General features: G+C 38.4%; 1 long non-coding RNA gene and 1 other non-coding gene across 3 annotated transcripts in view; both read left to right on the top strand.

Annotated features, from left to right (window-relative positions):
• Positions 1-3,151: 3,151 nt before the first annotated feature.
• TRNAE-CUC (transfer RNA glutamic acid (anticodon CUC)) lies at positions 3,152-3,224 on the top strand. Its single transcript has one exon. It is a non-coding gene; the product is annotated as a tRNA-Glu (tRNA).
• A 19,293-nt stretch (positions 3,225-22,517) lies between these two features.
• The window catches only part of LOC145684958 (uncharacterized), a 92,936-nt gene continuing 91,800 nt past the window's right edge, over positions 22,518-23,653 (top strand). For both annotated transcript variants that reach the window (XR_014131436.1, XR_014131435.1), the window contains exon 1: positions 22,518-22,689. This is a non-coding gene — a long non-coding RNA (uncharacterized LOC145684958). The remainder of the gene's footprint in view (positions 22,690-23,653) is intronic.

The following is a 23,653-nucleotide window of genomic DNA, read 5'->3' as shown; positions in this document are numbered from 1 at the left end:
ATCATTTGTTCGTTTATACCCACAAAATGGTGTCTGCCTCAATATGAACAAAACTAAATTTTTACGTTTTGGTAATTAGAATTTATCCTTAGCTGAGTCCTCGATTCAAGTAGTTTCCTTTCTCAAAAATTTTAGGAATCAACTTTGGTACCTTTATCTCTGAGATAATAGAACAAAACTCACATCGTATTGTCTTTTCTAAAAATGAAATGAAATCTTTAAGTTTTACGTCCCGTGTTATGCCGGCTAGGCTAAAGGAGATGGTGATGATGTGAAATGAATGAAATGGTGGAATGAATAAAGTGGGAGGAAACGAGGAGAATCCCGAGGAAACCCACGCACACGGTGTTTGTTCACCACAAAGTTCACTTGACGCGAGCTGGGATTGAACCAGAGACCCCATGCATCAGAAGTGAACGCCGTATTGTCCCTTCGGTTCTAGTGCTATTTTCCAGATTAAAAGTGCCGCTATTTCTCTTTCAAAGAACGTGTCTGGATTGTCAATGTCCATTTGCCTACTCGAATTTGGTTCTTAAGTCTTCATCCCGGCGAAATTTAAATACCGCTAATTTGACAGTAATTATGTGATATCTTCAAATAGATAAAAGATAATCGAAATGTGGAACAAGAGCGCCCTAGACAATATTATTTTATATGAGAAACCGTTATCACGACTCACTTATCTACTTTCGATTTCGAGACATTTTGAAAATCGGCATTTATTTTCGCGTTTCTAAACGGCTGAAAACGGAAAGCTACTAGGTGACTTGTGGTAACGGTACCTCATGCAAAATAATATTGTCTAGGGCGCTCTTGTTCCATATTTCAATTATCTTTTATCTATTTGAAGATATCACATAATTACTGTAAAATTAGCGGTATCTTTAATTTCGCCGGGATGAAGACTCTTAAGTTAAATCTTACCTCTCCGTAATAACTTTGGTCGTCGATTACAACTGGCTTTATATTGGTTTGCCTGGAAGGGTTATATGTCGTAAAGATGAAACATGCCCAAAATGACCGAAAGTAGACTTGACTCTATTGTGACCTGGACGCGCCGAACATTGGTGCATATACAAGAGATCTCACGTAAAAGCAGTTCTGGCAACACTGGTAACTTAGGTATATGTTTTGACGTCACTTGATATCTACGAACTTAGTTTTAAGTTTACAGACTACAAAGATACAAGGATCTTATGAAATAGAGGATCTGCTCTTACAACAAAATCTTGAAGCCATACGTCACAGTTTCGCCACCCCTACTCTGCCCACTCCGCCCAATAGGATCGCAATGTTTTGAGCCAACAATCATGGCGGAAACGAAAATAGCCAATCAGAGAATGGCGGAAACGAGAGTAGCTAATCAGACGTGCCGGTGTTCGGTTGTTTTTTGGCTTCATCGATTTAATAGGATGACGATTCATATGGGCAGATCCTCTATTTATGACATCCTTGCAAAGATATTTCAGACGTATAATATCTGATGTTTTATTAACATCTTGTCAAAAAAATATTTTAAAAAATCTATTTAAACTTGTTAAATGTACAGAAAAAAGAAAATGATTCAGACAAATGGATTTGGAAAATTACGTTTGGTACATGCTAAATGCATAAATAGTAATTAGTTCTCACAAACTCTATGGAATACTTTAATTAAAATAGATGTAATGTGTTGATAGTAAATGACAGACTTGTAAATTAGTGTTTAATCTATCAAGGTATTAGCTTATGTTTCAGTTGGTTAGATTATTTACTCAACTTATGGTTTTAAAACTGCCTGTTAGATGGATCTATCTCCAGATTATAACAATATTTAATTCCCAAGTTCATTTGTGTAGCTTATATATTTATCATATCTGCAATAATTAATATAATTACTGCCAACTATGACACGGATGAGGAAATAATTTATATTCATGTTTACTATTGGTTACTAATACAGACAATCTTCATTCCCTTATAGAATATACAGAAACGTAATAATCAATTAGGAACTATCGAAATTTATCTTGAATAATTTCTGAAATGTTGGTCAACAGCTAATGCACATTATATTTATTCAATAGCAGGGGTGGTCGGGGCAATCCACCCAGAAAAGAAAGCTTCCTTATTCTATATACAAATAAAACCCATCCCACAGATTGGAGCTCTTAAAAGTAGCTCTAAGTAGCAGTATTACAACCCACCGCCCCCCAAGAAATCCGTCCTGGATCCGCCCCTGTACAATGGATATAAAGAAAAGGCACAATAAAATATTTGTTTTATTCGTTTTTAGAAAACGCATCTAATGAAATAGAAACAAAAAGCGGATTTTAAACACTTCCACACGTATAATTTATGATTTAACAAATTATATATTTATTAAATACAACAAATTATATATTTAACTATTAACAAATTATGTAATTTGTGTAAGAAATTATATTTGTTGATTAGCTAGTTGAATGCGTATATCTCTCGGTTCAGGGCTAACGCACAAGATTATCTGTAAATACAGTGGCTCACTGGTAGATCGCTTATCTCTGGTACGTAGGGTCTCTGCTTCAATCCCTGTCCAAGTAAGTATGTGGTGGAAAATATCGTGTCTGTGGGTTTTAGAAGGTACTTTCCTTTTCTCCCACTTTCTCATTCCACCAATTGTTCCATCACTATTAACTTGCCTCAATCATATGTCTTCGTTACCCTAACGGGCATAAGCGTATGACGTTAGACGAAAAAAAACCATTTTAAGATTATTATCTGTTTTCTTTGTTTTTTTGTTTTTCCGTATAACGTTTAACTCAATTAGATGTAGAGCTCCTTCATGGCTAAGCAGTTAGGGTACGCGCCTTTGGCGTGGGAGATCCCAGGTTCGATTCCCGGTGGGAACTCGTATGGTTGAAATTCAAATTTTAATGAGTATGTCCACATCTTATAGCCTCGCTGCTGAAAGTGAAAATCAACTCAACTCAACTGGGTTGTAATTTCTGACTACGTGAAAACATACAGAACCTTTTACATCTATATAAAAAAATAATAAATAATCAAAACTAATAATTGAAGTATATAACATTTTTAATTATTCCTACATTTCTACTTAATAAACAATTTTGTCCGAATTTAAATACCTACTGCCCTTATACGATGTGGACTAGAGACAAGAACTTTACGGGGCCGCGATGGCTCAGTGGTAAAGTGTTCACCTCTCATGCGTAGGGTCCCTGGTTCGATCCCAGCTCGCGCCAAGTGAGCTTTATGGTGGCCAAATACCGCGTGCGTGGGTTTTCTCGGGTTTCTCTCCATTCACTCCTACTTCCTTCATTCCACCATTTCATTCATTTCTCATCATCACTGTCTCCTGTAGCCACTGACACTATGTTGTCCAGCACAAACGTATTGGCCTGAGATCGAACCAATGACGCCACAAACGAGAGATAAGCGCTGTACCACTGAGCCATAGTTACTCCAATTTTGATATCAGTAGCCGCATAACGGGGAAGATGAAATGCATTCTTCGAGTGCATGTACAATATCAAAAATTTCTTGATATCTCTTATCGTTTCAGCCCAGTAAAAAATCAACACTGAAAGCAGAAGCACCAGATTGCAACAAAGGACATCAAAATCAAGAATAAATCTATTACAGGGACACTGAATTCTTGTGAAAAAAAAAATGTATCTCACTATGTATTACCGGTTTTCCTCTAACCAGTATTGAAAACGGTTTTTATAGATTGTTTTACTACTTCCGGTTTCAATAAAGTCAATCGAGCTCATATTGAACCTGCTTTTGGAATACTCATATAAACAGAAAAAGAAAGTTTAATTGTATTACTTACCATTTTTGGTCTATGAAGAGTAATGTTTGAAACTGGAAATCTCTACCGCTTCCGGTTTTGATAGAGAGCTAATAGCATATGTTATTGTATTACTGAATTCATATAAAATTCTGTTTCATGCTCTCCGTTCCAGTTTTTCTTTTATAATCACTAACATCTAAACTGGAACTGGTACATTTCTGTCACTTTCGTTTACAATAGAGAAATTAGAGTTGACGTTAAGAATATTTTTGCGACAAGAAATTCATATTGTAATTTCTTGCACATTGTTGTATTTACGTGCTTTTATATATATATATATATATATATATATATATATATATATATATATATATATATATATATATATATATATATATATATATATAATACCATAATACCATTATTACCAATTGCTACAGAGGCAGACGACAAGATCATCAGCGCTAGTACTAATCAGGTGGTGAAGGAGGAACAGCAGCGCCACCACTACACAGGAGTAGCTATAAAATCAAGAGGACCACCACATCTGGCATCAGTCTTCTGCTGGTCAAACTACCCTCTCTTAGCATGCCTGTAGCTCTAAGGCTTCCTGCCCACTTAGCTTGCTTGGAGCTCTAAGGCTTCCTGCTCACTTAGCTTGCCTGCAGCTCTAAGGTTTTCTGCCCACTTAGCTTGCCTGGAGCTCTAAGGCCTTCTGCCCACTTATCTTGCTTGGAGCTCTAAGGCTTCCTGCCCACTTAGCTTGGCTGGAGCTCTAAGGCCTTCTGCCCACTTAGCTTGCCTGGAGCTCTAAGGCTTCCTGCCTACTTAGCTTTCCTGCAGCTTGTGGAATTCCTAAACTCGACCACTTAGCTTGCTTGGAGCTCTAAGGCTTCCTGCTCACTTAGCTTGCCTACAGCTCTAAGGTTTTCTGCCCACTTAGCTTCTCTGGAGCTCTAAGGCCTTCTGCCCACTTAGGTTGCTTGGAGCTCTATGGTTTCCTGACCACTTAGCTTGCCTGGAGCTCTAAGGCTTTTTGCCCACTTTGCTAGCCTGGAGCTCTAAGGCCTTCTGCCCACTTATCTTGCTTGGAGCTCTAAGGCTTCCTGCCCACTTAGCTTGGCTGGAGCTCTAAGGCCTTCTGCCCACTTAGCTTGCCTGGAGCTCTAAGGCTTCCTGCCTACTTAGCTTTCCTGCAGCCTGTGGAATTCCTAAACTCGACCACTTAGCTTGCTTGGAGCTCTAAGGCTTCCTGCTCACTTAGCTTGCCTACAGCTCTAAGGTTTTCTGCCCACTTAGCTTGTCTGGAGCTCTAAGGCCTTCTGCCCACTTAGGTTGCTTGGAGCTCTATGGTTTCCTGACCACTTAGCTTGCTTGGAGCTCTAAGGCTTTTTGCCCACTTTGCTAGCCTGGAGCTCTAAGGCCTTCTGCCCACTTATCTTGCTTGGAGCTCTAAGGCTTCCTGCCCACTTAGCTTGCCTGGAGCTCTAAGGCTTCCTGCCTACTTAGCTTCCCTGCAGCTTGTGGAATTCCTAAACTCGACCACCTAGCTGGCTTGGAGCTCTAAGGCTTCCTGCTCACTTAGCTTGCCTGTAGCTTGTTGAATTCCTAAGATCGACCACGTAGCATGCTTGGAGCTCTAAGGCCTTCTTCCCACTTATCTTGCTTGGAGCTCTAATGTTTCCTACCCACTTAGCTTGCCTGTAGCTTGTTGAGTTCCTAAACTCGACCACCTAGTTTGCTTGGAGCTCTAAGGCTTTCTGCCCACTTAGCTTGCCTGGAGCTCTAAGGCCTTCTGCCCACTTAGCTTACCCGGAGCTCTAAGGCCTTCTGCCCACTTATCTTGCTTGGAGCTCTAAGGCTTCCTGCCCACTTAGCTTGGCTGGAGCTCTAAGGCCTTCTGCTCACTTAGCTTGCCTGGAGCTCTAAGGCTTCCTGTCTATTTAGCTTCCCTGCAGCTTGTGGAATTCCTAAACTCGACCACCTAGCTGGCTTGGAGCTCTAAGGCTTCCTGCTCACTTAGCTTGCCTGTAGCTTGTTGAAATCCTAAGATCGACCACGTAGCATGCTTGGAGCTCTAAGGCCTTCTTCCCACTTATCTTGCTTGGAGCTCTAATGTTTCCTACCCACTTAGCTTGCCTGTAGCTTGTTGAATTCCTAAACTCGACCACCTAGTTTGCTTGGAGCTCTAAGGCTTTCTGCCCACATAGCTCGCCTGGAGCTCTAAGGCCTTCTGCCCACTTAGCTTACTCGGAGCTCTAAGGCCTTCTGCCCACTTATCTTGCTTGGAGCTCTAAGGCTTTATGCCCATTAGCTTGGCTGGAGCTCTAAGGCCTTCTGCCCACTTAGCTTGCCTGGAGCTCTAAGGCCTTATGCTCATTTAGCTTACCTGGAGCTCTAAGGCCTTCTGCCCACTTATCTTGCTTGGAGCTCTAAGGTTTCCTGCCCACTTAACTTGCTTGGAGCTCTAAGGCTTCCTGCTCACTTGGCTTGCCTGGAGCTCTAAGGCTTCTTGCCCACTTTGCTTACCTGGAGCTCTAAGGCCCTTTACCCACTTAGCGTACCTGGGGCTCTAAGGCCTTCTGCCCACTTAGTTTGCTTGGAGCTGTAAGGCTTCCTGTCCACTTAGCTTGCCTGGAGCTCGTGAAATTTTTAAAATCGACCATCTAGCTTGCGTGGAGCTCTGTGGTTTTCTAGCCTCTCTTTGCCTTCGTGGAGCATAGATAATTCTAAAACTTTATCCTACTTAGTTTGCCTAAATTTCTGACGGGATTCCTTATTAGGATGTCTGGGCCTTGGGAGACACTCGCTTACCCTAAATCATTACAGAAGTTTATACTTGTATAGTGAAACTGTGTCGTTCTATTTTATATAACAAGAAGTTTTGTAATAAAACTGGTTGAGGGAGAAAATCGATTCCCGTGTGTAATTGATCTACCTTCTACCTGCTTCAGCAGAATTTTATAATATTAAAAAAAAAAAAAAAAAAAAAACGCTTTTCATTATTTCCTCGAGGATTAACATTGAAACCAGAAGTGATAGTGGGTTTCAGTCATTTGTGGTTTTAGTAAAGGGATAAGGCCATTTTCTATTCTTAAGATGCTGAATTTGTAGCAAGAACCCGATTCTTAATGTCTCATGTTGTTTTGGCTTTAATGTGATTGCGTTGAAAGCGGCAGCGGCTGCGGGTTCGGTTCCCGGTGGGGACAATCGGTAGAAAAATTTAAAAAAATCTTTTTTCAGGCCAGACATCCTAAGTGAGGGTTTCCTGGGCTTTACTCATTCCTACCAGACGAATGAAGGTATAGTACCTAACACAATTGTCCCAAGCTGCTTCCTTTTTTCCCCATTCCCTTCTTCCTTCCCAATTCCGGGTAGTGCGATAGTAGATGGGACGTCATCCCTTATACTTGAAGAGGTAACATGACCATAGCTGCCAAAGCCCAGAGATCTAATTCTTGTTCCTAATCCTAATCGTATGATACTAAAACAGTGTTTGAGTTCTAAGACATATTGGCTGTGAATTTGAATCCATGTTAGGGAACCGTTTCTCGCTAACTTTTACCTGTTAATGCTTTGATAGCAATTGGTTCACAGACGGACAGACGGACATATCTGTTAGTTTCTATGCTTATGCACAGCATAGTTTGGGAAGTATTGAAAGAGTTTGGTTACGACGTTGTTTAAGAATAAACTGAATTCTCAGAGATGCGTATAAAAGATATAGTGGAAGATAAACGAAGGAGAGGAGGAAAAATATATTGTATTGATGGACGGTGAAATGGCGACTTGTCAATTTGCCGCAAATGATCGACCAGTGTTCAGCAATGCTTTATCAAAAGAGAATCTGGTTGCCTGTATATAGTTATTTCCAACCTGTGTATCGTGAACTTCCATAGAGTGTGTCTCGAATTTTTAAAATTAAAAATTAATTAAGTATTTAGTAATTAGTAAAAATCAGTTTTGAGACATACTGTATCATCCAATTCTTCCAGAGTCAGCAACAATTCTCAGTACTATATAGAGCCACTACTATATAAAAGCTTATATGCTTACACTATTATAACGTTTATTTATAGTGAATATTACAGGTAATACCCATTTACTATTTTCATAACAACAGATAAACATGTAACAGGAGGATAAGCATACAAGTAAAAATTTTAATGACAGGTTAATCATCCATTCTGTTACTTAAGGATTTACTGCTTTTTAAAATTTAGTGAAACACATTTTAAATATATTAATATTTGGATTAACCAAACAAAGTTTGTTGTAGAGGTCACACATGCTTCAAATAGGCGAGTTTTTCATTATGTTGATTTTCATTGTTCTACTGTGAAATAAGCCAGCTTTTGGACGTCTTCTGCCGTTGTGAACTTTAAATTTCAGAAGTTCAAGTACTTGCGACACTTAGGTTTTGTTGTTTATGATTTTGTAAAGAAAGCAGAGTAACTGAACTTTTCTTCTGCTGTGAATTGATACAATGCTCAGTTATTCAACTAAAGATTGATATGTTTTAAATTTAAGATATATGCCCATTTCCTTGAAAACAAAGTACCTTGCGAATTTTGATTATATCATTTCTATTTTGGGGCTAGATTTTCTGTTTGGAAGGTTCCAGATATTGGAAGCATATTCAAGTTTGGATTTAACGACTGCATTATATATCGTTATTAATGTGTCTTGTTTCTCGGAACCCCTTCCAGTTCTTACTGCATACCCCAGGTTTCTGTATACCCCAGAATGAATTGGGAATAGTATTAATTAAAATTAAAAATAAAAGTGAATCAAGGTTTGAGCCTTGAGGAACCCCTGAGAGCACTAAGTAATCATCAGTTTGTATACTCAGTACGATACCCTTTGTAGACGATCTTTGAGATCTTTGAGATATGAACTTAAAATATAATTAGTAAAAAATTCCAATAAGTGTTTCATGATATTGTGGACCCAGTAAAATTTGTCGTCATTTAAAAAGGGTTGGGAGCCATTGGTGTACGAGTCAAAAGTTAAAGTTGACTTGTCACGAAAAAGGTGTTATAGAAGTGATGCCTCGTCTCGGAAAGTTGCTCTATTTCTATGAACACTTTTACTTCGTCTCGTTTCGTTTTGTCCTGTAGGCAAAGTTAAACGACAGATGTTGAAGAAACAGCGACGCAACTAGGCTTGTTGTCACCTTTAGCTTCCCCTCTCCTTAGGCTAGTTGTCGCCTTTGGCGTCCCCTCTCCCTAGGCTAGTTGTCGCCTTTGGCGTCCCCTCTCCCTAGGCTAGTTGTCGCCTTTAGCGTCCCCTCTCCCTAGGCTAGTTGTCGCCTTTAGCGTCCCCCTCTCCCTAGGCTAGTTGTCGCCTTTTGCGTCCCGTCTGTTTAGGCTAGTTGTCGCCTTTTGCGTCCCCTCTCCCTAGGCTAGTTGTCGCTTTTAGCGTCCCGTCTGTTTAGGCTAGTTGTCGCCTTTATCGTCCCCTCTCCCTAAGGTAGTTATCGCCTTTAGCGTCCCCTCTCCCTAGGCTAGTTGTCACCTTTAGCGTCCCCTCTCCCTGACCAACAAGCTAAAACGCTTCGACTATACCTGATATTGGCATCATGCAATAATTCTCCTATTCCATTTTTACTTCAAGTGGTAAAGCTTGATTTTAAAATTTCAGTACATAACTTAATTTTTAGTACCAGATAGAAAAAACGAAACTAATTAGTATTTGATTACCAAATAATCTGAGAATAGCTCCCGTGACATATTCTTATAATCTTACCATAGTAACTGCAAATCACAATGTTCTTGGAATTACATCGGGATGTGGATATGTATAGAATGAATTAACAGTCTGTTGGTTTAGAAAGAATATTTAATTATGCCAAACAATAAAGCTGGTGTCACGAGTATTTTGGACTCGGATATTTTGCAATCTCTTAAATCAATATGAAGTCTGGAACTAAAATTTCACTTTCCGGGCTCTTTTGGCTGCAAAGGCTTTTACAGTGCCCTCGAAAGATATCTTTGAAACTAACTTATGCTCTATGGATATGATCCTAATGTTGGTGAGTCGTTGTTGTCCTGTTAAGTTTCTGACGTAATTTTTTTATGATTTTTAGTTTGCTAAAACTCCTTTTTTTGGCCTTATACTGAAAATAAATATTTGTCCAGTTTTTCGCCCCCCAACCCTGCGCCCGGGGCACAATCCCCCATTGCGTCCCCTTAGTTATGTTACTGTAAAGAAGTCCGTTTTCTGAGAGAAAAAGATGTGAAATCTACTGCAATAGAATAAATCAGATAGTAGTAGCAAAGTATTGAGTAAAAAGAAATCTTTTCTCTCTCTCTCTCTGAAGCGCATATTGTTGCAAGAGTTTCTAGCAGCGGATATGGGGAGAGGGAAGAAAAGATACAATGTGACTTTTTTTTTTTTATCTCCCTATCCGAAAGCATTCCGTTACAGCAATTATCAGGTCGTAGGATCAGTTGTTGTCGACAAGTCAGCAACTTGAAAAAGTAGTGCTTCCTATTTACTGCTCAAAGTTAGTTTCTTTTTTTTTTCCCTCCGATTTATTCCGAAATGCTTTTTATCGGATGATCAAACTGTCTCGAGACTGACTGGGTAGCATTTTCGGGGGAAACAGAAACACAAGACAAGTAGTGATAGAGAGAGGGGGTGTTCGTGTGACTAACAGGGAAGTAGGAAGAATTCTATACGCTCCTTTCTTTTCTATTTCGGAAGAAGTGAACAGTGTTAGCATCTTATTCCTTTCAAAGTTTGTCCACAAAGGAAGATTTCAGTTGAAGTGAGTTTAAGTGTCATGTTTGAAGCCGCTTTGCTTTGGCAGTAAATACATTCAAAGAGAATTGAACCAGAGATAATACGTTTGTTACCCACTTGGTTAAGAGGGGACTCAACTTGTGCAATAACTCGTCTACATGGGAAATTCTTCTACCTATATCGTCATCATCATCATCATAAGTATTTTGCCATTATTGACAAGTCACTTGCCGTAACTGAGAAGTTTCCATGCTACACGGCTTTCCGCTAAGCTCTTCGTCTTTACGTTCGATCTTTCTGTTTTGATATCGTTCTTCAATTGTAGTCTTCTTCGCCCCCTCCCTCTCTTTCCTGCCATCATGCCCTCTAGTACGTCCCTCATGACACAGTTCCTTCTTACTCAATACCCCAAGTTTCTCTTCCTCTTCTTAGTAATATCTAAAATTGTTATTTTCTCCTCCACAATTTTTAACACTCTCTCATTCGTTTTGTGCTCGATCTAGCTAATTCTCTCCATTCTTCTCCACACCCACATTTCGAAAGCTTCCAGTGTTTTTTCATCATTTTTGTATAATGACCATGTTTCTGCTCCATACAGTACAATACTTCACACGAAGCATTTTATCAGTCTTTTTCTCAACTCTTTATTCCAGGTCCCACAAAATAGACTTTTCTTGCTCTTAACCTCTTCACAGATATGGCATCAAAAGATGCCACATATTTATCGGGAAAATAATCCGAATTTTTTTCACGAAAAAGGGTGCGAACTGAAGGTAAGTAAAGCACTTGTTTTTACTTACTTTGAATTCGCACTCCATAAAACAGATTATTTTCCTGATAAATATATGGCATCATTTGATGCCATATCCGTGAAGAGGTTAAAATCAAAATCAAATTTCTCCAACGTCTGATGAAAAGACTTTTCCTAAAATACGAGGCAACCAAAAATGCAACAAAGTAAGGTGGGTTGCATATAACCGAGGGGTTGAAGAACATCTTTGTAGCCAGCTTTCTCCAAATGGTTTACTAAATACTGTTTGGTAATGGATTTTTGTAAGTCATTGACGATATCATGGCTGACTGCTTACGTGCCAGTCTTCCTCGACTTTTTGTCAGAATATCATTCTTTTTTTTTCTGTGATCGGTTACCCATTGCGAGAACCATCTTGGAGATCAAAAGTGGATAAAAATAAAGTTAAAAGAAAAGTAATAAATCTCAAAACCATACTGATAAGCAGAAAATTAAAAAAAAACTTTTTTAAAAGAAAACTCATCATAATGCCTCACAAAGTCACTATTCAAGTAATTCTATAGTAGACATTAATTTGTTTAACTTGGCACAACCTAAAAAAATATATAGATAATAGTAATAAATTATTTTCTACTTTCTACGATTTTTCTGAATCTGTTTATATTTTCCTCAAACAGTAAACCTTACTATGTATAACACAAACAGAAATCAAAAACCCTCCGATAGCCCGTAAAGAAGTTTAGACTGTTATCATATATCACTAGCGACTACATTTACCTCTGGTCATTGGTATCTGTGGATCTGATAGGTTGTTCACGAGATGAGAAATAAGGTATTGTCTCGTAAATTTTTGTATATGTCTCGTCTCAATTCTGGACGAACCCTTTTCTCGTCTCGTTTCATAAATTTATGTAGAAAATGTGTACCCTGTTGCTTTTTGTTAATTTCACCGAGAAGCTATCAGATTTTTCCCGCGTTACGAGAGCCTCACGAAGGATACGACATAACACATTTAAACCATATTTATTATTGGAGTATATTATATCAAATGAATTGCGTATCTTTAAACGTTGATAAGTATTCTTCATCATGTTGTTATAAGCTTTTCCCAATTATTACTTTTTTCACTATGAATCATGTAATCAGGGATTTAATACTGCCCAGGCTATACGGTAGTATACGGCATACACCCATCTAATATTTTGATAGGCTAGTGTATACTCACCTTAAATTTAGGGAAAATCGAGCATATACGACAATGGATAAATGCTATAATTTTTGAAAGCAGTCGAGCGTATATACCTACCAAAAATTCCACTATTACATTGCTGCATGCAACACTAAAAGAGTGAGATGTAAGACTTGTTTGAACTAGTATTGCTCACGAAAATGTCTCGTCTTGTTTCAATTCTCGTCTCAAAAACGAGACAAGAATTGTCTTGTCTTGTCTCAAAATTGAATATGTACACTGAAAAAAATGTAGGTGGCGTACTTAAAAAGATAGGTTACATGCGTAATTCCTGTAGTTTTTCGACTTAACGTACAGCAGACGTATAACTGAAAACGCATGTTTTATAATACTTTCTGTATAAGTGTTCCATCTGTATGTACTTTCTGTATGAAACAATGTAGGTGGTCAGGATCTCAGATACAAATGGACGTATATAACATATAGCTGAAGAAGGTAACATAAGTATATTATGTGATATACGGAAAACTGTTAGATGTCAGACATCCTGCAACGGCATGATGTAACATCTAAGGGCAGTGCGTATGTAGCATACGGATAACGTATGCTCCGTACTGATTTCTATAGTAAGCAAGAGGATACCGTATATTTGTACAATATACCGCTGTCCGGAGAATGGATTTTTCTCTGTGTACTTTTAGTCCCATTTTAGAGACTATGCAACACTAGTATCTGGTTTATCTGTAGTAGAATATAGATCCTGTAGAAGTACTACCGATATTTTACAACATTGCAGTGTGTAAGAAAAAATATATGGTAAGAAAATTATTGGGTTGGCAACCTTGTTGGGAAAGAAAGCGACCAAAAATAGAGATAATGTTGTTGCAACATGTTGTCAGATGGCAGTTGTCTCCATCAAGTTCCCGGAAACTTCTTTAACAACCACTTCCCCCGGGACTCGCTGCAGGGACGCTTACATAGATAGTCTGGCAGTAAGGGGGCGCCATCTTTCGATTGAAAAAAAGAAATGAATGAGGAAACAGTCTGCCGTCGGGGCTCTTCAAGTTTTTTTTTTTTTTGTTTCTTTTGCGTTAAGTCTACGTGTGCAAAACTTTCTTCTCTTCCTATCTTTTTTTCCTTAGCAGCCCTTTTGTGTCATTGATTGGCGACATCTGGTAAATAAACATTGAATGTCTGATACAACCAACTTTATATGTTCTACGGGAGATCATAAAACTGTTCGAAAGCTGGCGATAGTCTTACAACAGATCCTACTTGTCTATTCTTGTTTACAACAGCACTTCGTCTGATAAGAACAAAAGAGAAACAGTTATGGAAGAATACAGAACTAAATAACCAATCAGAATAATAAATAAGGCTCTCAGCCAATCAGAAGATAGATCTACACAATATGGGACGAAGAAAATTCTTCCTTATATTTGCTCATTACTTCTAGTTTTATTCACTGTTAAACTTTATGGATCTTCTCCACTACACACAAGAAGATAGTAAATTTTCTTTAATAAGAAAGCTAACCAATGTTGATTGTATTCATGTTAAAAAATAACCATATCCAAATAATAACCATCTTATACACGTATATTTATTACACATATCTGTACGTCAGGTAGTTAATTAGTGGGTTAGATTACGTTATGTGTATGAAGAAACAGAAATCTAAAATAGATTATACTCTGGTAAAGACAGTAAAAGTAATCATGTAAAATTCATATTTTTCATTTATAGGATATGTAGTATGGATAGCCACCGCTAAACTCACCGTTACCCGTTAAGATGTTAACGGATGACTCCAATTAACGAATTCGGTCGAGATAATTGCAGCAATAAAACCTACATAAACCTTTGTTATAGGCAACCAGCGTTGGTTTGCTGTTGTGCAGGTTACATAGAACCTAAGAATTGTTATATACAGGGTGTTTGAAAAAGAACTCCCTACTTTTAAGTATAAATTTAATTGGGAAATGAACGAAAACTTACATCAATGAGTACATATCATGAAAGAGAATTTCTTCAAGTTTTGTTTAATGTTGGTAGACTTCAGCGTGGGATCCATTTGTAGCCCTGCACACGTCGAGACGATATTCCACTTCTCGCCACGTATTCACCAACATTTTACGTGTAACTGTCCCAACCGCCGCGACGATTTTTTCCCGTAAAGGATTGATGTCTCTGATCTTTTCACTGTACACAACATTTTTAACACCAAAAGAAAAAGTCCAGTGGGGTTAAATCTGAGATTCGTGGTGGCCAAGGTATTGGGCCAGCCCTGCCTATCCACCTTCCTGGAAAGCGAGTGTCAAGAGAAGCATGCACATGGTTACTGTAATGAGGTGGGGCGCCATCTTGTTGGAAAAACACAAGGTCCTTTTCCGCCTCAATATCGTCCATTTGTGGAAAGACGTACTCTGTCCGCATGTCATAGTAAACGTCTCGTTTATTGTTTTTTCTACAAAAATAAAAGGACTAATCACATGATCTTCCATCAAACCGCGCCAGACATTAAGTTTGGGAGAGTCACGTTGATGTTGAATAACTTCATGTGGATGCTCTGCCCCCCAAATTCTGCAGTTATGACGATTACCTGTTCCACTGACATGAAATGTAGCCTCATCAGAAAAGAAAATTTAAAAAAAAAATTGACATCATCATCAATTCTGTGTAAAAAGTCAGCAGCGAACTCATACCTTTTGATTTTATCAGTAGGTTTAATTTCATGTAACAGTTGTAATTTGTATGCGCGCAACTTAAGTCTTTTACGCACAACATCATAGACAGTACCTTTAGGCACTCCTAATTATAGACTACGTCTGGCCAATGACTTCTTCGGGCTCCAAACACAAGAAACACGAATCTGTTCAACATCTTCAGAACTTCTCGGTCTACCTGCTGATTTTGCTTTTAAAACATTACCGGTTTCTTTGAAAGACTTTAGCCAAAGACGGATAGTTTTTGCTGTAGGTGATTCACCACCATACTGACGTCTAAAATTACGTTGCACTGTTATAACTGACTCAGTTTTCGCAAGCCAAATAGCACTCTGCGCTTTCTGTTGCAGAGTACACATTGTTGCTGAGTTGCTCTGCACTGCACGCCTACCAGGACTGAACGAGGAAACAGGAAAAAAACAGCGCTGATGCCGTCTGAAGGTTAAACAGATCCGCTAACTGCAGGGGAGCCAAACTTAGAGACTTGATGAATCAAACACCACAAACTAGAGTTGTTTATGTAACTTTGTACAGATTCTAGGACACATTTAAACTAGGAAGTTCTTTTTCAAACACGCTGTATTTTAAACGGGACATTGGTAGCCACCGTTAGAATCAATGTTACTCGTGAACATGTTAACGGAGCGAGATAATTGCAGCAATAAAACCTAATTATCCTTTCATTATAGGCAACCAACATTTCTTTGCTATTGTGCAGGTTGCATAGAACCTAGTAAATGTATATTTTAAACGGGACATGGGTAGTCACTGTTAGAATCAATGTTACTCGTGAACATATTAACGGAGCGAGATAATTGCAGTAATAAAACCTAGTTATCCTTTTCCTATAGGCAACCAACATTTCTTTGCTATTGTGCAGGTTGCATAGAACCTAGTAAACGTATATTTTAAACGGGACATGGGTAGTCACTGTTACCCGTAACGGAGTGACTCAATTAAGGAACTAGGTCGAAATAATCTCTTTATAATATTTATTCAAAAAAAAATAATTTAAAAAATATCTTTTGTTCAAGAATTATTGTATGGAGTGTAAAGTACCGTAGTAGACACTTCCTTACACTTATTCCAACTTTGAAAAGTTCAAAGGACCACGCATGATTTTAGAAGCGATAAGAAAGTTCTGATGCGTGTTAGTCGGGATTTATTTCTTTACTATATTTTTTGACGGTTTAGAACTACTTCTGGATTGAAATACTAAGAATTGTTTTCACTTCAGAAGATACTACGGTGAGAAATAATAATAATAATAATAATAATAATAATAATAATAATAATAATAATAATAATAATAAAGTTTCACACCTCTACGAATTTTCATTCTATGTTACATCAAAAAAAATTCTCCATCACTCCCTCGCATGTACATGAAAAAGAACAGCCGTGATTGGATAGGATCTTGTATAACTGAATAGTACTTTTTTCTTCAGCTAATGTATTGTTTCGCGGAAATACTAGCTATTCCGTGAATTACGTTCATGATGATCGGAAATGAAGTCGTTTGTCACTTGACGGAAATAACACTTCCGCTCTGGAAGCACGTCCGTTTAACGTACATCAGCTCATTGAGGGATCAACAGTTGTATAGGTTCTTGATTGGAGTGAAATTGAATATCTCTCATTACACTTCCCCCCGCATACATACATACATACATACATACATACACAGACATACTGAGATCGAGTTAATCAAAGAGTTTTCTCAAGCTTTCCAGTCATACAGGACGGTGCAAGGCGTATGCTTTGGGAGTGTTATAAAACGTTCATATCCATCCGTCAGCCAATATACAGTATATCAGAAGAAGAACAATAAGAGATAGGGAGAAATAATATTTTTATATGAATTCAGGATTCCAGAGAATCGGTTCAATCTCTGTTCTTATTTCAGGTTTCAATATTTAACCACTTTTGGTCTATCCTCATATATAGTAAAAATGGAAAGAGAATACGAGAAATCATTGTCCGACATGAATTCAGTTTCGCAAAGTTCAACCACTTCCAGTTCGAATATTAAATCTCTATACAGATAAGAGACTTAAAAAAAAATTTAGTTTACCAACTAAAATCCCTTCATATACGAGTTACTATGTCTCTTTGTGTGTGTGTCCTTTCTGTTCTTGCGTGGGAGACATGGGTTCGATTCCTGACGGGAGCTCATGTGGTTTCGATCCCACGATAATGAAATAAAATTAAATCTTCTAGTTTAACGTTCCACGATTATGTCCTTTAGGCTAAGGGAGACAAATGATGTTGGGAGAATTGGTGGAATGGGAATATGGGAGGACACGGGTGTACCCCGAGAAAACCTACAGACACGGTGATGTCCACCACAAACTTACTTGGATAGGGATCGAACCAGCGACCTCTCGTAAGGGAAATAAACGCTCTACCACTGAATCATCGTGTCCCCCTATCCAACGTTAAGTTGTAGGACCGCGTCTCGTATAGCCTCGCTGCTGAAAGGGACGCTAAACTTTAAAAAAAAACAAGTAAACAAGCCATTCTGTCTTCGAGACCAAAAATCTAAAAAAAACTACTTTTCGAGGATCACCATCATTTTTGACCAGGATGTACTGGTCTAAAGTTATGAGTCAAGTTCGTTGATTGACCGGAAGTGGTAGAAATTAACCATTTCCGGTTTCAACTTTCATTACTGCCAAACGCACCATAAGGTTGGTTTAAAGGGACAAGTTTTGCCGATAGATGGTAATACAATTTTCGTATGTGTCCCATGTATTTTTTACTATTCACAAAAAAAATCAGAATTTCTCTTACAAATTTCAACCCACAGACTTCAAACTTTTAGGAAAGGAACTTTATAATCTATCGAAGGCAATAATCCGTGCCGATTTTTAGAATTTTCTTCATTGTTGAAATGGCTTGATTGTTGAAATGGATATCCAAACCTTTAACAATGGAACTGTTTCAACAGTGAAGAAAATTCTAAATAAAAAAAATCGGCATGGATTGTTCCCTTTAATAGGTTATGAAGTTCTTTCTCGAAAAATGTTAAGTCTCTAGGTGCAAATTTGTAAGAGAAATTGTAAATTTTCGTGAAACGTAAAAACTACACGGGAGAGATACAAAAACTGTAGTGCCATCTATCGGCAAAACTTGTCCCTTTACACTAACCTCAGAGTAAAAACGGTAATAGATAGCTGTGAATTCGGAAGTAAATAGCATCTCAAAGAAGATTATGTATTCTAGGATAATCCTGATCTACAACGGCGTCAATTGATAATTTTGGGATCTTCGCCTGGAGATAATTCCGTTGGAGCTGCTACTCTCTTTCGCTTTTGGAAAACAGTGTGGTAAAACGTGAAAAGTAAAATTGTAAATTATTATGAGTGAATGACAATAAAAAATGGGCATTTCATAAAAAATCGTTAAATTTTGTTTTATTGTTATTTTGATGTTGGTAATTTATGCGTTTTATGAAAATTTCTGTGTGTCATGTTTTAATTCTGTGTAATTGGAACTGCCAATAAATCTTCGTTACCCAGGTAATATATTTTTTCTTCGTATGATTGGAGGTATTTCGTGTTCATCTTATGATACTTGCTAAATCCTCGGTATTAGGAAACACGAGTTTTGTCACCGTCGCATTTACGCTAGAGCAAATGTGAGGGTGCATATTCCTTAGTTGCGCAGATGGCGCGTGGAGTGGTGAGGTGGTATGCAATATTATTTTTAAATAAGAATCGAGGTTTAAAGATTTCCTATATATTTTATAAAAATACTTATGAGTATCGGATACAGACTGTGCAGGTATACTAAGGCAGATAGGATACTTATCATGACATCCAGCTGTCCATTGCACTTCACAAAAAAAATAACTGAGTCTATAATTCTCGTCGCACTTGGTTTCACTCCATGCACTTCATCTTCCAGAGCCTGGTCTCCGGTGCCCCTTCGGTACGGGTTCCGACCCTTCCGCTGCTGTCACTATTGATGTTCTCTTCTCGGGTCCCACGTGAAGAAGAAGGCTCTCCTCACTCTGATGTATACAGCCCCCTTGGCCGGATCCTGTGCTGCCACCTGGCGAGAAAACTGGGAAAACATCCAGAGACATTTCAGAAGCCTGAGACGATGTGGTGGCGCTGACTACCACAGTTTTTTTTTTTTTTAAGTTGATATTTAGCCACGATTATAAGTAGTCCTGAAGAGACTCAAATCCAGAACCAGTTTAAAATCAATCGATTAGAATGATATCATAAAAATATATTTTTGCGAACGGGGAAACCAAACTCAAGGTAGCAAATTACCAGAGCGATGTTTTGAAGAAGGTGGCAGTCTTTGAATGACGCATGTTTTCTGGGGAACACTTCAGTATTCCAGCAAGCCTCTGGAAGCCCGAACATCAACCTGGTAGACGACTATTGCCTATGGAACATGTTAGAGAAGTATTACAGTAAATCTCACCGCAATATCGATTAGCTCAAGGACGATTTAGTGAATAAAAAGACTTCTATTTCCCAAGTTCTGGTCCATGCTGCCATTGACGAGTGGCCTGAACATTGGAAGAAGTGTGTGAAAGGCAAGGAAGGCCATTTTAAGTGATGTTTACATGTTTGTTTTCATTTGTTTTTGGAGAACAAATGACATTAAAAGATTTTGTTTAATTTTGTCCATTGAAACAAGGAATCTAACTTATATCATGACTAAGCGAGTTCTACTTATCAATGTTCAATTTTATCAACCCAATATTAACCTCATTAACCAGCTAATTCCAAGTACAACTAACAATTTAACTAATTGATTTCGGAACTTTGCTAGTATAAAAGCAACCAAGAAAGTTCTGTCGCTTTTTGTGGAGGTCTGTGTTTCATTGGCTTTCATACCGTGAGTTGAATGAGAATGGACATAAGGCGAAGGTTAGGGTATATCCAACATACTACCTGGTTGTCGCAGTTCAGTTAGACTGTTAGTTTGCGTAAAGACAGATTGAACATGGGACCTCCACAGAGCATCATATGGACGTGTATGCTGTACAAGTTCAAACTGGGGTCAAACATTGATTCAGCGAGGCGGAAGCTATGCCAGAAGTTTGGCAAGGGTGCCGAGACTGCGCGTAATCTGCAGCGGTGATTTAACAAGTTTAAGGACTGTGACGAAACACTCGAACACGCACCGCGTGCCAGAAGACCAACACATGTATAAAATGAAGATCTTCAGACAGCAATTGAGGCCAACAGTGATCAGATATGTGAGGAACTGAGACTGCAATTCAGTGTGAGTGGAGAAACCATTCGAGAGCACCTCCATCAACCTGGGAAACACTACAAGTTGGATCGATGGGTATCACATGAATTAATTCGGGCCAGAAGGCAACGCGAGCAGACACCTGTATTTCTTTGTTGTCTTGTCTGAGAAAGGAGCCATTTCTGGATAGGGTGATGACACGTGATGAAAAGTGGGTCCTGCACGAAGCTCCACGATGCCGTCATCATTGGTTAGCATCCCATGAACCGGTTCCAAACAGCCGAAACCAGCACTATACCAGAAGGTCTTCCTGTGTGTTTGGTGGACTGCTCGTGGCATCGTATATTGGGAACTGCTACCAGCTAGCCAGAGCATCAATGCAACTGTATACTGTCAACAGTTGAGCCGTGTTCAAGAAAAGCTAAAACCTCTGGAGGACACTTCTGAATCGCAAAGGGGTCCCCCTGTTAAAGGACAACGCTGAGTCCCACGTGGCTAGGGTGACCCGGAACGCCATTTTAGGCCTTGGGTGAAAAACACTATTGCATTCGCCATACTCCCCGGACATTGCATCGTCCGATTATCCCTGTTCCAATCCTTGGACAATCACCTCAGAGGACGGCAGTTCAAATTCCTAGTAGATGTACAAAAATGCGCTTGATACCTTCTTCGCTTCGCGGCCCAGCAAATTCTACCGCGATGGAATCCATGGCCTTCCAGAACGTTGGCAGAAGGTCGTCGATGCTGATGGGGATTCTTTTTGATCTTCCAGATACGTCTTAGGTAACATATTGATGTTCGAAGGTGGTGGGTGAAAAAGAGACAGAACTTTCTTGGTTACCTTTATATATCAACCAAACTTTATACCAAGTTACTTCACAACACATGACTAATTTGAGTAACTGTCCATTGTCATTTAAAACAGTTATATGTATAATAAGCACAATATAGGTCTTTTAGTGATATCAAGTATTACATTAAATATGTTGTACATTTTAAAAGATTTTTCCTCTCAGTAATAAATATATGGATTGAGCCTTTATTTTTGTTCCTATCTCTCTATTGAAACCGGAAGTGATGGGCCTTTAATTTCCGGTTTCAAAATATGGTTCCAAGTAGTTTGAATATCTACTGTTGTTTCAAAATATATCCACATCAATGCATGGTAAGAAGTAAAGATTAAAATTACCCTATTTTACGTACACTATTGTATACATTCGTTGCATCATATCGATGCTTCAAATCCTTTGCGTAATGCATTTGTGTTACGTCTGTGGAGAAAGGAAATTAAGAGAAAAAAAAGTGTGTTCGAAACAAAGGTTTTTAGATCCTCTTTGGACTTGTCTGTACTTGTCAAACGTATAGGAAACGGAAGATAATGGGGAAATTTATGTGCACTTATGTGAGAGTTCCGAAGCTTGTGTATACGGATAAAAAGACATGAAACTGTAAAGAAATAAGGAAAGCGAAAGAAAAGAATAAAAAACATGAGCAGTAGTCGAAAAACAACAAAAAGGAAGACACAAGAGAAAAGGGAAGAAAATGAAAAGAAAGCAAGATTTCCTACGTCTTTTAATTGAAATTCCGATCACAATTTCTTCTGTTTCTTTGTTTGTTATCCGTTTCTTCTTTTCGTTTCGTTCGACACAAGTTTTTTTTTTTTTTTTTTTTTCCCTTTCAGAAGACGCTGCTGTAATTTCGGACTCTGCTTTGCGCGTTCTCTCAGCCAAAGACGATAAGGAGGCTTAGTGGAAAATGCTGTTCAATGGATAAGCCTTCTCTCTCTCTCTCTCTCTCTTCTATTTCAGCATTTAATCCTTTTTTCCCCTCTTTCTCTGTATCCATCTTTTCTTGAGTCCCTTTAAACTACTCTACCCCGTGTTCTATCATTTCCTTGCTTTTTACAGCTGTAGAGACTGATTTTTATTACATTCCGTTCATCGAGACTTATCTTTTTCTTATTTTATTTTACTTTTATTTTAACTGATGCGTCGCCAATCATATTAAAGACGTTCTTAGTATTGTTTTTTTTTTTTTTTTTTAATTCTGTTCCATGTTTTGAGTTTGGCTCATCAAATCGGAATTTCATTTGTACTGTCCGGAAGACGTTTCACTGATCGCTCGTCTTTTTTTCCCCCACTTTTCAATCAAGTGGGTTTGAGTTCAAAGCCCGTATTGATAAGAGATTCATTTCCTTTCACCGTGTGCGGCTACAATGGCTGAATGGTAAAGCAATCAGCTCTTGTTGCGAGGAGTTCCTAGTTCGAGTACGAAACAGGTAAGTTTGTGATGGACAATATCGTATCTGTGAGTTCTCTAGATGTTCTCTCGTTTTCTCCTGAATTCTCATTCCTCCAATTCTTCAATATTAATCAAACACTTTGATTATACACAGTGGCGTATTTACGATTTTGTTTCGGGGGGGCTTTGCTAACTTTAAGGGGGGGGCTTTGCCTGAAAATATGAAAATTCTGCAAGATATTTCATATATTTACTACAGTAAGTAAGATTTCGGGGGGGGGGAATTAAGCCCGGAAGTCCCCCCTAAATACACCACTGATTATACATCAATCTTCTGTAGACTATAGGGTGTAACAGTGGGAGTAGAACTGGAAGGTTTAATTTCATTTTCATTTCTTTCAAAGTTTTATCTTCGTAACTATTCGGAGACGATCGGAAGGTCATTAAGATAATTGAGACACTTCGTTGCCTTTCGACATTCAAGCAACATACAAAAATTAAGTAACTAACTCTATGGCCTATAGGAACAGAAGGTTCGAACCCACAGTCATAAAAGCTCTCCATTGACTTCTGTCCTTAGCCAACTGAATCAAGTTTCTACTTTGTATTCCTATTTCTGTGAGATCCATCTTAATATTGTCCTTCTTTCTGCGTCTAGGTCTTCCTAATGGTCGTTTTCCGATTGGTCTTCTAGTAAAGACTTTGAAAGCGTTCCTACTTTCTTCCATTCTGGCTACATGACCTGTCCACCTAAACCTTCTAGACTTAATGATCATAACAATGTTTGGTAAACCGTATAGATACTGTTAGTCTACCCCAAATACTATCAAAGACCTAGGAGTTATATTTGATAGCAAATTAACCTTTACTCAACACATTGACGCGATAACGAGTAGTGCATATAGAAACCTAGGTTTAATTTATAGGATTGGACAGGATTTCTGCAAAGAATCAACATTTATAAGGTTATATTTTTCGGTATGTGAGGTCAAACTTAGAAT

Source organism: Thermobia domestica, chromosome 5, assembly GCF_964235325.1.
Source record: "Thermobia domestica chromosome 5, izTheDome1.hap1.1, whole genome shotgun sequence".
NCBI classification, from domain to species: Eukaryota; Metazoa; Arthropoda; class Insecta; order Zygentoma; family Lepismatidae; genus Thermobia; species Thermobia domestica.
Note: the sequence above shows the minus strand (reverse complement) of the source record. Positions and strands in the feature narration are given on the sequence as shown.